Source organism: Nelusetta ayraudi, unplaced genomic scaffold, assembly GCF_046127955.1.
Source record: "Nelusetta ayraudi isolate G7.1 ecotype Tasmania unplaced genomic scaffold, CSIRO-AGI_Nayr_v1 ptg000019l, whole genome shotgun sequence".
Classification (NCBI taxonomy): Eukaryota; Metazoa; Chordata; class Actinopteri; order Tetraodontiformes; family Monacanthidae; genus Nelusetta; species Nelusetta ayraudi.
The window spans coordinates 7,343,731-7,358,801 of record NW_027466069.1 but is presented as its reverse complement, the minus strand read 5'-3'; positions in this window follow the sequence as shown (position 1 = coordinate 7,358,801).

Here is a 15,071-nt window from a genome sequence, read left to right as displayed (position 1 = left end):
CATCCTGAGTCGCGAACATGATTGGAGGATAAAATATGTGATTTTTGTTTTTGTTTTAATTTGAGTATTCATTTCTTTAACCCCAAATTGTAAATATATCATAGCGCCGTAGTATCTCAATTAATAAAATAATTTTTTTTTTTTACACATTTCTGATATCTAATTTTATTTATGTAGGTAATCATAATTTAATAACGATTATCTAGACACTAGATCACAATGAAAAACAAAAACACGAACAAAAACAAATGACAAACACAGGCTCAGCCTTTAAAAAAACAAACAAACAAAAAAACAACAACACACGATATAAATTAAGCATTTGGATATAAATTGAATTTAAAAAAAAAAAAAAAAAGTAAAACAGTTTAAGATTCTAAAAAATCATTCCCAGCTGACATTTTATTTTAATTTTACCATGAATATATATATATATTTTTATTTCGTTTGTATTTTAAAATTCGCCCCATGACAGCTGGGATAGGCTCCAGCAGAAAATGGATGGATGGTTGGATGTATTTTAAAATACATTTTTGTCTTTGTGCGTTACCCTGATCACCAGCAGAGGGAGACACTGTCTGTAAAAACAACAGAGAAGCTCCAGTGGAGGAGGAGGGTGTGGGGTTAGAGGGAAATCCCACTCTGATTAATTTTCTTTCCATCAACCTCTCGCTGTGTCTCTGTGGCCACAGCTCTCTGGTTACTGGTCAGACTGGTTCTGCCTCCACAATGAATTATTAAGCGTGTCCAGACAGTGAAGAAGATGGATGGATGGCGCTTATGGATCCCAGCGGAGAGTTTGCCGTTATACCATCACAGCTACAGCGGTTTCACGCGCCGAGAGCAACCCAGAAACAAAGGCAGGGTTTGCAACAATAGCAGAAATCTTGTGGTGACATTTTCTATTATCGCAAGGGGGGTTAAACACATTCAATGCGCCAGGTTTTATAACACTGTTGTATGACTCAACAGTCCTCTTCATGCCACATCAGCCTCCATCGCCGCAGTTACCAGTCAAGAACAGCAGGGGGCTCTCCAAAGACACCGCAGCGAACACGTCCCCCGCCTCCCTCCTCCGGTTGCCCTAAATCAAACGTTAAACCTCGTTAAAAGGTTTTCTCCGGTCGCCGGGCGGAGCAGCGCCAGACAGACACAGGAAGACGGCTGATTGGCTAATGCTATTTTCTCGGCTGCCAATGGAAACATGCATAAAAGTGCTTTTTTTTTTTTTTTTTTTTTTTTTTTAAGCAATGCGAGGCGGCGAGTAATGGATGCATTAATTAGTTATTAGAGCAGACACACACACACACACACACACTGTACAGTGGTAGGTGTGAGGGCACTGCGTGTGACCGTTGTACTGTACTAAGTACTACTCATTGTTAAAAGTGTGCATTAGGAGAGCTGGTATCCGGGGAAACATTTCCAGGAATATCTTGATTTAGAACTAAGGTTTTTAGAACCAAAAGGTTCCACATGCAAGTTGAAACTAAAGACACAACTGCCGAACCATCTGCAGCAGCAGGATGAGTTTCCAGGTCTGGATTCTCTGAAATCCATCTTGAGGAACTCCAATTTGAGGTGTTTCCAGCTGGTCAGAAGACGGCCGAACCAATCAGAGAACCTTGTATACTATAAAATACTAGAATTACGCACGGACACGTCCGTGTGGTGCAATTGCAACGAGGGCAACCACGTGACCTTGTGGGTGTGGTCATTAACGACCTTTAACAGCTTTGCCAGACTTTCGGGGTGAGTACTGATTCCAATAAAAACATCGCAGCAGCCTTCAGGTGGTGCTAGCAGCCGCTGGAGCTGCGGGCAGCTTCCTGTTACGGACCCCCAGTGCTGCAAAACCAACACAGGCAACTTTGATCTGCCGGAGTCGTTCGGTGTTCCGGGCCTCGAGTCCCCATCCTCAGCTCCATCGATCAGCCGCAACATTAACCCAGAGACAACTGAACCCTCCTCAGTGTGTGTGTGTGTGTGTGTGTGTGTGTGTGTATACGCGTGTGCGTGCGTGTGTCTTGTTATCAGCGGCGTGCAGCCCCCCTGATCCTGGCAGAGCTGAGTCGGTTCACACAGGGGCTAATGTGTCCCTCTGCTAGTGAGTGAGTGTGTGTGTGTGTGTGTGTGTGTGTGTGTGTGTGCGTGCACGTTTCAGTCATGGTGCACGGATAAAACGATTAGGGAAATAGAGCCATGAGGAGAAAGAAGGAGCGGACTTTGTAGCGCAGCGAGAGATGAAGGAGAAAAGAGGAGAGGACGGACGGCGGGGAGGTGGGAGAGGGGGGGTGAGAGGGGAGGAAGGTGAGGGTTGGGGGAGTGGGGGGGAGAAAACAAAGAAAGAAGAGCCCCGATTGGCTCCCTTGTAATCATCCCGGCCGAATCCCAGGTGATCCCTGATTGGCGCTCACTGCCTGCTTCCTGGTGAAAACGACTTCCTGTGGAGGTTTTTTTGGCAGCGGCTCAGAGTCTTTGACACCTAATCCCAAATAAGGCGGCTCCTTTAATCTGTAATCTGCACCCGAGCAAACAGGAAGTCTGCTCTTCTCCCCCTCGCATCCCAGCGTTCCTGGAGAAACGTGTGCGAGCACGTTTCCTTCCTTTAAAATAGAGCATTTATTTTGTTTGTTTCAACCCTAAAATCACACAACAAGCGTGTGGTTAAAGCAGGCATGGGAAAACTGCGGCCATTTGCTGCCCGTTTATCTTTTTAATCCAGCCTGCCAAACTTGAAGAAATTATATTAATAGTAAGTAAGCCATGAAATTGCTGTATTTCATCATTTCTTCCCACATGTTTTAAGAGTCATTTCAATAAGGAGCTAAATACCGTGGCGTCCTGCCAAGGTTTCACTAAAACCTCAACATAATGAGAAAGTGAAGCTGGTGTCTCTCCTCCTTCTATGCTAGCTCATGCTAACGTGTGCTAGCATGGGTTTAGTGGTGTTATTTCAAGTCAGTTGAAGTCATTTCACAGTGAGATGTTGAGATTAGCCCTTCCTCTGGACCAGAGGTGGAAATTATACCAAGAGTAAGTAATGAAATAGCTGTCCATCAATTCTTTCAGCGTTTTAAGAACCATTTCAATAAAGAGCTAAATACCGTGTGGTTTCAAAGACGCAGATTTTGTTGGAACGCTTTTGTTAATTTTGTTTCATCTGCTCCTGCTACGGCCCCCTCTGTCGAATTTTAGAACCCATTGTGGCCACACCAGTCAAAAAGTTTCGAACGGCTCTGCCACGTCATCTCATCGTGTTTTCACCATGTTTTTCAAACGTCATTTTCTATCTCAGACTCCAGAGGAGAGCGTTCACTTCATCAACAATCCAAGGCCTCTCCAGCTGTCCAGTAGCAGCAGATTTAGCCCGCTGTTTGCAGCGTCCCGCTAAAAAACTGAGGCGGACCTCCCAACAAAGCAATGCCAGAGGGCGCAGCCAGCACCCGGCTGGGGGGTGTCGTCACCAACCTGGGAGTGGCGTCAGTGCCCTCTGTGACATCACAGAGAGCAGGAAGTGGAGAAGCAGTGGAAGACTTTTTCATTTCTGGAGTCAGAAAACAGTGCTGGAGGGACCTTTAAATTTATATTTCTTTGGGAGGGAAAGGGAAAGAAAAAAAATATGTTGGAGTAATAATTGAACCTTTGCTGGAAAATGCGGGTTAAATGTCGTAATTAGTGTTTTATCAGGAAGTCGGAGCAGCTGGTGGGAAAAGAGACAGAATTCAGAAGAAAGGAGAAGAGGAAGAGATAGAGAAAGAGGAAGAGGGATTAGCTGCAGCGAGGATTGCAGCAGGTCTTTGAAGCTGTGTGTTTGTGTGCAGCAGCTTAACTCTTTGTGCTCCGCCGGGATTAGAGGGACCACCAGGTGGCGCTGCACACCTGCAGGCTCGGAACTGCAGGATGTCACCGGTAAAACGCTGCGTCTTCATCCAGATGGATAATATTTACCTCCGACTGATGGAGACGGACCGGAGTGATGCGGTAACAACGCTGTTACTAAATAATAGTGTGCATAATTGATGTTGCAGAAGAAGAAGGAGAAGAAGACAAGGAGGAGGAGGAGGAGGAGGAGGAGGAGGAAGAAGTTGCACAAGAGCCATTAAAGTGAAATAGACCGTCTCCAGTTAGCAGGTGATTTAATAGAGTGACCGGACTTCATTGATTATACATGACACACACACACACACACACACACACACACACACACACACACACACACACACACACACACACACACACACGTCATGTGACCGGCTGACACCCAATCATAAATGATGCAGGAGCTGCCGGGCTGTTGCCAGGCGGTTTAACCCCAACGAGAGTAAAAAAAAAATTCTTTGTGTTGTTCAAATTGGTAAAAAGAAAAAGAAAAGAAAAGAAAAGTGTGTTTGAGGTTTCTCATCGGTGCCCCCTGCAGGCCAGATACGGACAACTTTGCTGATGTGATTATCCGCCGTAATCGAATGTGCAGGAGGCCGTGGGCTCACCGGCTATGTGCTGAGCAGTTTACCGGAAACAGGATTAGATGCAAGTCTGGCTTTGATCCGCTGGTGGAAGACGACTATGACAACAACAACAACAACAACAACAACAACAACAACAACAACAAAAGGGCCGTCTGTCCTGTCGCGCCACCATCAGGACAACAGGGCCCAGCTGCCAGAGCGTCTGCATGACATTGTGACACGATTTTGCTGAAACGTCAACTTAATGAGAAATGCAAAGCTACTGCAGTCTCTGCTCCTGCAATGCTAGCTCACGCTAACGTATGCTAGCGTGGGTTTAGTGATGTCATTTCAAATCACTTCAAGTCAGTTCACTGTGGGACGTTGATGTCGACCCGTCCTCTGGATCAGGGGTGGGCAAACTACGAACTTGAATTTCAATTTCAATTTCAATTTATGTAGGATAGCCCCTTGAGATGCAGCTTCTCGTTTTCAAGGGGGTCCTTTGAAGAAATTATATTAATAGTCAGTAAGTCAGAAAATAGCTGTATTTCATCCATTTTTTTGAGTGTGTTAAGAGTAATTTCAATAAAGAGTTAAATACCGTGGGACTTGAAAGACACATTTTGTTGTAATGCTTTTGTTTATTTTCTATTGACATTAAATCAAGTGATATATTTTTTTTCCTCCTATAAGGTGGGTCATGAAAACACTCCATCCATCTGCTCCTGCTCTGGCCCCCCCTCTGTCAAATTTTACAATCCATTGTGGCCCCACCGGTCAAAAAGTTTGCCCGCCCTGATTTTGCCCGCCCAAATTCAAACCCGATAACATTTTGGTTTGAATTTGGCCAACAGGTTTGTTTTTTATTAATTTTCATTTGAAATTCAACACATTTTTTAAATTTCAACTCTAAATTTAACCGTAAATTCAAAATTCAAGACTCCAGCATCACTACAGCCAAAACAAGCCCCCTGCCAAAAAAAAAGAGATTGAAATCAAAACTTCAGAAGGGGGACAGAATTCCTCTTTGGCGACATCACTATTATGTCATGAACTCTGGAAAAAAAAAAAGCAGTAGCCTTTTGGCAGCTTTGCTGTTGCTGCCCAAAGTGTTTCCTCTTTCCGAGCAGGTGGACGTTTTTCTCCTCTTTTTCTTTTTCTTCTTATAGCCGCGACACGGAAAAGCTGTTTTCCAGGGTCCTCGGCAGGTCGGCAACGCTCGGCACTGTGTGGAAATGACGACATGTATTAATGATGAGGGAGCAGACTGAGTGGACGCACGCACACACACATGCACACACACATGCACACACAGAGACTGTAATAGAATATTCTATGCTGCTACACTGTCTGCCTCCATCAGTAATATCTTCTGCATGAGCTCACCATTAAATGCACGGCTCGGGCCATGATGTCAGTCGATCCGGTTGGATGGAAACGACATGATGTCACCGCCCACAAGGTAGCCGAGCCAAAGACACACACACACACACACACACACACACACTTGGAGCCACTGACCCAACACACTACACCACAAAATCCTGGCGCCGCCACTGACAAATTTGCCGGCTGCCGTCATAAAAATTGCCTCATTATGAAGTCAAAATATCCAGCAGGTAGCCCCCTGTTGGCTGTCGGGGATTATAGCATTAAAAACTCCATCATCTGATGGGACGCGAGCCAAGACGTCCCATACAGATGCTTCGTGCTACACATTATTTTTTCCCCACCTGTTTGTTTTTTTTTTTTTTTTGAAAAGATGGAGAAACAGAGGAAAGCGGCAGGGAGTTAAAAATCCAGACCCGGCCCACAATCATGCCCGGCTTCAAATGACATCATCAGGGGAAGTTGCGGGAGCTGGTGGAGGTTGTTGCGACGGATGTTTGTGCAATCTTTCAAACGTATTGTTGTTTTTCAGCTTCCTGGAGCCAAAGTTTTATCAGCGCTCAGCACAACAACACCACCGAGACACACCGAGAGCAACACTGTGGAAGAGGAGTGTGTGTGTGTGTGTGTGTGTGTGTGTGTGTGCTACTCTGGGACGGCTGCCCATAAAGTCTCATTAATTTGATGGCACCAGGCCCACTGGACCACAGACACAGAACTGAACCTTCTGCTGGTGAGGCTGCGTTCAAACGATGGCGCACACACACACGCAAATGCACACACACACACATACATATAGTTCCACCGTGTTTCTCACAAGTTGGCAGCACTCACATACACACACACAGGTTTCTGTTTTCCCAGTACAGTCAGGACTGGCTCTTTGGCAGCCTTACGGGGACGTCTTTATCTCTGCAGTAAAAAGAGACAACATCAAAAAGGTAACAAAAAAAACAACTTCTCCTGCTAAGAATTTTGCTTTTTAGGAGTCTTAGCTCCATTAGCATTGTGCTAAATCCCCTTGCAGGAAAAAACATTCCACCCATTGTCTCCGGTGTTGTCTGGTGGCGCCCTGTGTATTTGCCTTTTGAATTACGGGTACCAGTGTGACGCAGCAGAGGAGCGATCTAGTCGACTGAACCTTCTCTCAGTGTCGGCTCCATCAGAGAGCTTCACAGTCTGGATCTTCTGACCCTTGGACTTTGCTTGGAACCACACAACTTCTCCTGTGATCACAAATTGCTCAACCCCGCCCCACTAACCCCCCCAGTCTAAACTGGTGTAAAACTGGTTGAAAAGTCCAGTTCTGCTCCCATCGTTGCCGGGGTGACGGCGCGAGTGCTCGACCCGGTGCATTCTGGGAGCTGGCAGATGGAGCTCTCTGTGACACTGCGAGTCACGACTGGCTGTTTGACCGGTGGACACACACACACGCTGACTCAGCCCTGTTGCTCGGGTTCCACGCGGTCGCCATGGCGACGGTGTCAGGTGATCGATGGAAAAAGCCGAAGCGGATCAATCGAATCCTCATTTGTTCCGCTTAATTGATTAATTGGACACTGTAATGGACGCTGTCCTTAACGAGCCATTAGCTAATTGGCTTGGGACACACTGATGGGACGTAGGTGAGTGTGTATGTGTGTGTTTGTGTCTTAGTAAAATTACATGAGACAGTCTGTTTTCTCTGGCCGCACTCATTGGGGATGACAGTAATATTTGGGTCAATCGATGAGCCAATGATGGAGGACTCGCTAACTCGCGGCGTCTCACTGAAGAAGAAACATCCTGCTGTCACATCGAAACTCTTTCGTATTATTGAAACCTTCCAGGTGGTGGTTTGTCAGGCGGCAGTGATGTGATGTGATCCTCGTTGATGCTGACTTGATTATATAGGAGTAGGTTTATTCCAAAAGAAGTCTAGCATCAATCAGGCCTCCACCTGGGGGAGGTCTTGTCGCCAAGGTGGACAACTCCAAAGATACAGCTCCAACACCACACATAGATATGCAGATCTAATGAATAGATAGTCCTTGGTTTGAGAGACTACATACAACTGCATCAGAATAAATAGGGCTTATGGTCACATGGAAAATGTTTGTATGGGGTTGATCAAGAGGGAAATGTTGGAACATATCATGTGTTGTATGGCGCTGCATACAAACCCTTTCTTCAGGTTAGTCATTCTGCTTTCTACCAGGAGAGAGACTCTAAATACAAACTGCATATTCATCGCGTCTCCTAAACAAAGACTCCTCACGTTTGTCACAAGATGTTTCAGACACCACACTCTCTCACCCTTTCCTGGTGTCCCAGAGATGATGAACCCCTTTGGAAACAACATTCATCACTCCGTCACTCAGGCGTCATTCCTCCCCTCCCCAACAGGTGTTTGTACCAAAGTGACTGTGAGTTCGGGCAGTGTTTATAGCCGCTGTTAGTTACAGACCAAACCCTCCGGTGGGACGCGTCTATTCCCTGGAAACACGCTTTCCCCGATCCCTGCCTCTGCTGAGACAGCCGACCTAAATACTGCATCTCCCCCATTTAACTCTGACAACAAGCGTCGGTCTGGTCAAGTCTCAGGAGGGGACACCTGATTAAGCTCAGGCGATAGCCGGGTCCACTGGGACGCAGGTGTGTCCTCTTAAACTACGAATCTGAAGAAATGTAAATATCTCCAAGAGGTTGCAGCGGTGACGGCGATAATCACTTTAACTCATATTAACTGGGGCCGACATTCCGGATCCCACCAGGGAGTAGGAGGCGTGTGTGTGTGTGTGTGTGGTTGGGAGGGGGGTAGCGGCTAGCGTCCACCTGAGGGATTATGGGTATTTTTATATCATCAACAAACCGTGAGAGCTTCATTAGCCACCACCGCCCAGAGAGGCGGGAGGGTCGGTGCGGCGCGGTCTAATCCCTGGACGGCGGTGGTGCCAAACGCAGCCTGACTGTTTTCCAGCAGCAGCAGCGAACAAACGCCGTCCCGTGACGGATGAGTCTTTTTGCCGCCGTGTCGGCCGCCAACAAAGACAAAATCACGGAAAACCAGCCAGCGGGAAAAATATGCTACTGCTGCTGCTGTCGTTCTTAGAGAAATAAAGGCTTTTATTTCAGGGACTTCTTTTGCAATCTCTGTTTTTATGAAACTGTAGGTTTTTAATATATAAAGTGGAGTGCAAAGAAAAAACTAATTTCTGCGAGTTTTTCAATTTCATTTTTTTCTCTTTTTTTCCAGGTCAGTCTCGTCTGGACTGAATTAAATGAAACGTCGGCGTCTCTGCCAATGTTCCCAACCAAGTCCAAACTGGAACGAACGCCAGCGCTCTGTCTTCCAGCGTCAACAAATTAAAACACATTTTCATCCACTCCAACTTTTCTCTGACAACACTGCAGGTCACTTTTTAATGGATGTCACCGCATAAATTGATGGAATTAGTCGAACTGCAGCCTCACATCCAGGCTGGAGAATATACAGTTGAGGCCGAAATGATTCGTCCCCCTTATGAAATTAGAAGAAGCCCTCTGTGATGGAGAGCCCTCACAACTGTGTTCCTGGAAACATCAACTCCAGAAGAGGACAGGTCAGCAACAATCGCGTTGGCAGATGTCCGGGGCTTCTTGCTGACATCTCTGACTATTTTTGTCTCTAGAGTTTTAGAAACCTTGTGCTTATGTTACGTTACTACGCCCAGGTTTGTTTCTTACAGAATTTATCTCCTTGTACTTGAGAATAATGCAACGTACAGCGGTTCGAGACACTGTGAAACACTTGGAAATGGCAGTATAACCTTCCCCCTTATCATAAGTCTCCACTATTTTCTTTCTAAGCTAAAGACTGATTTTCCTTTTTCTTTGGTATGGTGAGTAGAAATAGCCCCTTTCAATGATGCGTTTGAGTGCCCTGTTCCTTGGAGCAAGCCTAAAAATGTATTTCATATTGGAAAATGTACCAAAAGCTACTAATTAGCACTGGTGAATGTTTGATGGTATCAAATTTTATCAATGCAGAAAACGCTCCACAATTCCTGGGGGGGCTATGTATATATATATATATATATATATATATATATATACACATATATATATATATATATATATGTATATATACATATACATATATATGTATACATATATATATATACACACACACATATACAGTATATATACAGACCCTTCTCAAAAAATTAGAATATCATTGAAAAGTTAATTTATTTCCAGGGTCTGTATATATACAGTATATACATATATATATATATATATATATATATATATATATATGTATATATATATATATATATATATATATATATATATATATATATATATATATACGTATATATACTGTATATATGTATGTGTGTGTGTGTGTGTGTACATTACAAATGGGTGGAGTCAATGTTATAATACTTAATATTCAACCTGGCTGGCTGTCGAGACAGGTGAGTGTCCAGGTGCTTCCACTGAGTCCTGACAGTCAAGTTTTGGTTTAATCAGAATTTTATCAGAGCGGAGCCACGGAATGAAAAAAAAAAAAATTAAGTCCCTCAACCTCACAAACATCAGCAGAATAAAAATGATTAGTGAGACTCAGATCTGTGTGTGTGTGTGTTTGTAAAGCCCTGACTAAGACGATGCTGCCAGTTAAACCGGCTGCCCCGTCAGCATCTACAGGTGTCTCTCTGTCTGTCTGTCTGTCTCTCTCTCCCACACACACACACACACACACACACACACACGAGCAGCCACTCTCTCAAATTAACCATTAATCATAAACCATAAGAACTGCAGAGTCATGACTTTTTGCTTCTGAACACACACACACACACACACACACACACACACACACACACACACACACGGAGAGGTTTTCAGTAGAGCCTTAATCTCTCTTCGGGTACCCATCACGGTGACCACAGGCTTGTGTTAAGCTCCGCCCACTTAAAAAATTACATATATATATATATATATAATCAAAGCAAAACGCTGACTAGCTGTCACATGACTTTGATTGACAGGCGACTGGATTGAGAATGATTCAAATCAGCAATGAGTCAGTAAAAAAAAAAAAAAAAAAAAAAAGAGTCTCAACTGGGATCATTTACAGCAGCAGAACCAATGACGAGTTTGACTTCCGGAACCTTCAGTGGCTGTAAGGAGTCAAACCAAGTGGGATTGATTTTAATTCTTATTTGAGTTTTTTTTTAATTGACTAAACGCTGCTCAGGTCTCGAAAGGAGCTGGTTGAGTGTGAACGAGTCACTGAGCCAAGCCGAGTCATCTGAGTAACTAGTCTCGTCAATACGTCGGGCTTCTGTCGTGATGACGATAATTGTTCACCAGTAATTACCCTCCACCCTGATGCACCTGACGGAGGCCTGAACACCAGACGGTCACATGACCAAATGTCCCCACAGCAGAAATAAAAGACAGCGAGCCGCCACGTCCAGCTTTTTTTCCATTACACTTTAGTGAAATCACACAAATATACAAACTCAGCAGAAGGCAATGGCAATGGTATAAAAAACCGACACAGGCTATTACATGAAGAAGATTTGTCATAATCATCATCATCATCATCATCATTATTACATTTAAACTCAGCAAAAGTAAAAAAAAAAAAAAAAAAGAATAAAAAAACAAGGCAATGGCAAATGGCATTTTAAAAAGAACAAAAAACGGGCCCTGACTACATCCTGGAGAGCACTGCGATGAAGGCGAAGGTGGGCGGAGCTACGAGGCCTTGGGGTGGGGAGGTTTGGGGGGAGGGTCCGATGAGGAAGGTGGGGGGAGGGAAGTGCAGGAATGGGGGGGAGGTCCGAGACGAAGCAGCGGCAGCAGGAAACGTCAGGATACAATCAAGCGGCTTCGCTCGGACGGCTGCTGCGGTTCCGGAACCTAAGGCAGTTCGGACCGGACCGGACCGCTGGACCAAGGTTGGTTGGACTCGGGTAGGGTCCCGGTCGGGTCTCGCCCACATTGCCGACGAAGCCTCGCAGTCCGAAAAACAGAAAAACAAAAAATAAATGCTTGCGGCGCCGACACGAAGGGTCGCCACCCGAATTAAAGACACGCAATCCAGTTTGAGCCGGTGCTTCTGGAGAGGGCGGAGAGGGCGGAGCCGACAGAGACACGCCCCCCTCCCCCCCCACCCTCACCCAGCAGTGGGTCGGTGGTGTGACGTCCGCGGGGAAAAGTGCTCACAGATGAAAGTTGTCGAAACGGAACCTGAGGTGGCTGCGACTGAGAAGCACCAGCTCGAAATGATAAGAATAATAGCAACAATAATCAGGTACAGTAATGATCCCAGTGACTGGCTGCTGATTGGTTGACCAACCGTCTCCAGACAGGAAGTCTGCAGAGGTGGGGAGTGGCTATTTTTTCTGGAGAAAGTGGGCGGGGCCGAGTGGCAGTTTCAATCAGCCAACCGGAGGCCGGCGAAGTCGAGACTCGAGGGCTCAGTTTTTATGTCCCAGCGAGGTTCTGAAATCTCCAACTGGAGAACCAGAGAACCAGAACCAGGAATCATGGCACTGGCCGCCCTCGGAGGGAGCTTCCCCCAGCCCGGTCGCCCACTGTTAGAGTGACTGAGGAGGAGGAGGAGGAGGAGGAGGAGGAGGAGACGTTGTCTTCATCCTCCGCAATAAATACTCATCAAAAATAAGTTAAAAGAGGAAAATCAATAAATATCTCACGGCCGCAGGATGAAAATAACAACAAAACAGAACAAAAAAAACAACTCGGCCATCCGCGTGCGCGCGCGCGCGTGCGTGTGTGTGTGTGTGTACGTGAAGAATCGATCTGTTCTGGGTTAGACCGAGCCTCTTCAGTCTGTGACCTCCTCCCAGCTGTGTGTGCGTGAAGAGGTGATGTTGACGGACAGAAATAAAATAGAATAAAATAAAAAAGTGCCCTCACGCACGCACACACACACACGCACACACACACACACACACACACCAGCTGTGAAACGGGGACTTTGCTCTGCAGCAAACCGTTGAAAGTCTTTTACGTGGTGAACAAACTGATCCCTGGATCGTTTTCTCCTCCTCCCCCTCTCCCCCTGCCCCTGTGATGGATGGGTGAGGCCGACTCCCCCGCTGGCTGTTGCGCTCAGTATTCCACTGGAGTCTCCTTCCTCTCGCGCTGCAACACCATCTGACCTCGCTGCGCCAACGTCTACTTCCTCCTCCTCTTCCTCCTCTTCCTGCTCCTGTTCCACCTCCTCTTTCTCCTCACTGTCTCCCCGCCATCCCTCCTTCCCTCTCTCCCTCCCTCCCTGCACCCCCGCCTGCTGACGCAAAACTTCCCCCATCCAAAAAAAAAAGAAGGAGACGAGGACGCTCCTCGTCTTCATCTGCTCACTTCGAGATGAGAGGAGGTCGTCTCATGTTTCTCTTTCCCATTTCTCCCCAAAGATGAAGGGGATGCTGGAGGAGATTTTTTTAGGGAAGTGTCGAAGATTCCGATCAGCTGATTTCAAATTCCCGCCCACCCCCTCATCCAAATCGCTGTGACTGTCAAAAAAATCTGTTTTTTTAATTCAGCTGCAGATAAAATCACAGATTCAACGGCTGGACGTTCACCGCATCACACGCACACGCACACACACACACACACGCACACACAGGATGGCGATGGTGTCGGTAGTGGCTTGCCTCCCTGTTCTATAGTCAATAATTTCAAAGGCAGTCTTTCATCAGGACCCCCCTCCTCCTCTTCCTCTTCCTCCTCCTCCTCTTCCTCACTCGGGTCCTTTTTGGCCCCAAAGATTCAAACAACGAGTGAAACAACAGCGAGAAACTGCAAAAAATAAAAAATAAAACGCAAAAAACAATGAAAAAGGTGCTGTGTAGCTTTATGGCGCTGCGGAGAGCCGACAGACAGACCCCCCCCGACCCTCAGCCCCCCCCACCTAGAGGAGGAGGAGGGTGGGCGGGGGGAGGCAGGCAGAGAAGCTCCGCCGAGCGTGGGGTCAACGCGTGAACAGAGTCCCGAGCAGGTCAAAAGTCAAAGAGTCTTTCAAGGTAAAAACATCTGAGAAAAAAAAAAAAAACCCAACAAGTCCAGTTTGTCTTTCCACTGACCAGCTGATACTGGACCGGTCCAGTCCGGTCCAGTCCAATCTGGTCCACGCTGCTCTGTTCCGGTCCGGCCCGGCTCCCCGATCCGTCTGCAGGCTCTTCGTCCTCCTCCAGACTGATGTAAAGTTCATCTTTGTACAAGTAGTTCGGCTCCACACGGTCAAATCCACAAAGTTCGTATACGTTAACATTTCAATATTTCATTTTTTTATTTTTTATTATTTTTTGCTCCATTCCTTTTCTATTATTATTTTCCCGCTCCAACTTTTATAATTTATCGTCACTATTATCATTATTGTTATTATTATCTTTCTTTTTTTTTGTTTTTTTCTTCTTCCTCTTCTTGTTCTTGTCCTTTATTTGTGTACATTTATGGCCACAAGTCTTCAAAGAAGTTCTTCAGTCCGGTTTAAAACTCTACTCCAGCTTGGTTTTGGTCCGAGTCCGGTCTAGTTCTGATCCGGTCTTTACATGGCACTGGGCTTATAGCTCTGCACAGTATTTTCCCCTGGGCACGGTTAGCATGGCTGTGTGTGTGTGTGTGTGTGTGTGTGTGTGTGTGTGCAACGTAGAAGAACCAGTTCAGTCGGCCGACTGAACCCAGAACCCAGTTCTCCCTGCTTGGTTCTGGTCTGACTGGGTCAACCTGTGCTGGAATGTATTCAAAACGTAACTCTGGGTTGTTGTTTTTTTTTTCTTCGCTCCTGTTATTCACAATATTTCCACAGTCTTGATTGGTCGGGCAGTACATTACTAAAGTTGTCCTGGCCAATGGGACGGCCAGGAGGGGTGGGTGGGGCCAGTACGACTGGCTAATGACATGACGGGGGAGGGGCTTAGGGCCAAAGAAGAGAGAGTATAAAGACGGAGGGAGGGAAGGACAGAGGGGTAGGTAGAAAACAGGAAGTGGTAAATTGGGGAACAGGAAGTCGGGGTTGAGGGAAAGGAGGTGGGGTTTGTCGGGGGGGGTGATGGACACAGGAAGTGGTCGTAGTGTCAGTAGGCATCGGGCTCAGTGTGCTGTGGTCCAGAGTGATTGTCCAGAGAGAAAATAAGTTGAGTGGTTCTGCTGCGTCCGGACGAGGCCCAACAGTCGGTCGACCTCCCCGACCTCCGACCTCTGACGCCTGTCGTCCTTCCGTCCTTCTTT